Source organism: Sprattus sprattus (assembly GCF_963457725.1).
Source record: "Sprattus sprattus genome assembly, chromosome: 17".
In the NCBI taxonomy this organism is placed as follows: Eukaryota; Metazoa; Chordata; class Actinopteri; order Clupeiformes; family Clupeidae; genus Sprattus; species Sprattus sprattus.
The window spans coordinates 7,101,001-7,103,500 of NC_137915.1; the positions used below are offsets into that span (position 1 = coordinate 7,101,001).

At 53.1% G+C, this 2,500-nt stretch overlaps 1 protein-coding gene across 1 annotated transcript in view; it reads left to right on the plus strand.

Moving 5' to 3' along the window:
• mpp7a (MAGUK p55 scaffold protein 7a) overlaps positions 1–2,500 on the plus strand; it is a 135,732-nt gene that overhangs the window by 105,844 nt on the left and 27,388 nt on the right. The window lies entirely within an intron of this gene.

A 2,500-nucleotide genomic window follows, 5' to 3' on the forward strand; every position in this document is an offset into this window, starting at 1 on the left:
GTTCGCTAGATGACGCAAGCCATTGTTGCCTCTTTCGTTGCCGTGTCGGGGAGATTATGATGGAGATGATTGCGCTCCCATTCCCCGTGTTTTGGCATCGGCCGGCGGCAATAGTGGTGGCGTCTGCTCGCTTGTGAGGGGGGGGGGGGGTGGATGGAGGGAGCCGGTTTTTCAACCACACAGCCTCTGAAGCCTGGAGGGCCGTGGCACAAACGGAGGAACCGGCCGCAACCAACCCACCACGGAACAGAAAAAACACACACACACACACACGGGCCTGGCCTCAGTTCTCCATGTTGGATGTAACAGAATACTCACAGCCACACACACACACACACACAAACACACAGAGACACACACACAGGCCCCAGCGCGTTACAGCGCTTGACTTACGGCGTGTTTCATATGCCGGCCCATGTGGTCGCTCTGTGGCAGCCCCTTATTAAGGCAACACTGGAGGGGAGGAGGGGGGAGGAGGGAGGGAGGAGCGGAAGAATGCAGACACTCGTCCGCTGCACATCTGCGTCGCTCTCGTGGTTTTCTCAGCGCAGTGGAAAGTATTAAAGGGGATTGGATCAGGTTCTGTGCTCCCTTCTCCTCCTCCTCACCTCTCCTACCCACCCCCCAACCCACCCCACAGCTCTGCAGCTGCCTTCATCTTTTTCTTGGACATCTTGCATCATACTCCTTTTTTGTGGGGGGGTTGGGGTGGGGGGGCGGGGGGGACTATATGGCATTCGTCTAAGCAGAAAGAGGCCACTGCTTCTCCACTGCTGTACATCGGTTGACTCCTGACTTTGATGTACAGGTTACCTCAGGTCTGCATTTGTGTTGAATGTAAAACTTCAAATGAGGGGGAGGGGGAGGGAGGGGTGGGGGGCTCATTTTACTGTAATTTTGCTGCTTGTCACTCAAACCCTGCGGAACCCAGAACCAGCCTGGAGCCATCCCTTCCTGGTCCTGATGGCCTAGAGATCTAACATTGACCCGGTCCTGTTGGCCCATAGCTCTAACATTGAGCTGGTCCTGGGGCCATCCCTTCCTGGTCCTGATGGCCTATAGCTCTAACATTGATCTGGTCCTGATGGCCTATAGCTCTAACATTGATCTGGTCCTGATGGCCTATAGCTCTAACATTGACCCGGTCCTGATGGCCTAGAGCTCTAACATTGAGCTGGTCCTGATGGCCTATAGCTCTAACATTGATCTGGTCCTGATGGCCTATAGCTCTAACATTGAGGTGGTCCTGATGGCCTAGAGCTCTAACATTGAGCTGGTCCTGTTGGCCTATAGCTCTAACATTGAGCTGGTCCTGATGGCCCATAGCTCTAACATTGAGCTGGTCCTGATGGCCCATAGCTCTAACATTGATCTGGTCCTGATGGCCTAGAGCTCTACCATTGAGCTGGTCCTGATGGCCCATAGCTCTAACATTGAGCTGGTCCTGATGGCCCATAGCTCTACCATTGATCTGGTCCTGATGGCCCATAGCTCTAACATTGACCCGGTCCTGTTGGCCCATAGCTCTAACATTGACCCGGTCCTGTTGGCCCATAGCTCTAACATTGATCTGGTCCTGATGGCCTAGAGCTCTACCATTGAGTAGCGAAATGAACCCATCACACAGTGCTGCTGCTGCTGCTCGCAGATTGACCCCAGACCTAAAAAATAGCATCAATCAAACACTGTACACCGATTCCTCAGAACATGACGTCCAACTGCTCGAACAGGAGACGTGGGGAGTGGAGACTCAGACAGACAGAAATAGAGGAGAAGGGGGAGATTGAAAAATCATCGTCCAGCAGCTTTGTCGATCCGACAGGCATGAAGGAGCTGGCAGGGCTTGCGCGCATAGCGACGGAGTTTGTGGAAAAGCACAGTTCCTGTATGGGGTGTGTGTCTCTGCTCGCTGCTTGACCTCTGTACAGAAAGAGGGAGAGAGAGATGGAGAGAGAGAGAGGAGGTCAGTGCAGCTATACAGAGAGACAGAGAGAGAGAGAGTGAGAGAGAGACAGAGATATGTAGAGAGAGAGATGGAGAGAGACAGAGAGAGAGAGAGAGAGATGGAGAGAGAGAGAGGGTCAGTGCAGCTATACAGAGAGAGTGAGAGAGAGACAGAGAGATGGAGAGAGAGAGATGGAGAGAGAGAGATGGAGACAGAGAGAGAGACAGAGAGAGAGACAGAGAGAGAGACAGAGAGAGAGATAGAGAGAGAGAGAGAGAGAGAGAGATGGAGAGAGAGAGAGGGTCAGTGCAGCTATACAGAGAGAGTGAGAGAGAGACAGAGAGATGGAGAGAGAGAGATGGAGACAGAGAGAGAGAGAGATAGAGAGAGAGATAGAGAGAGAGAGGGTCAGCTGGGCTTTGAGAAGCTCCACTGAAGGACATAGAGAGGGATTGATCATGTTGCCACGTGAGTGGAAGTGAAGGTGAACGCTTCCTCTGGTTCCAGACAGAGACTGGTATGGACCGGCGCCAGGTCAGGCCCGGAATAGAGGCG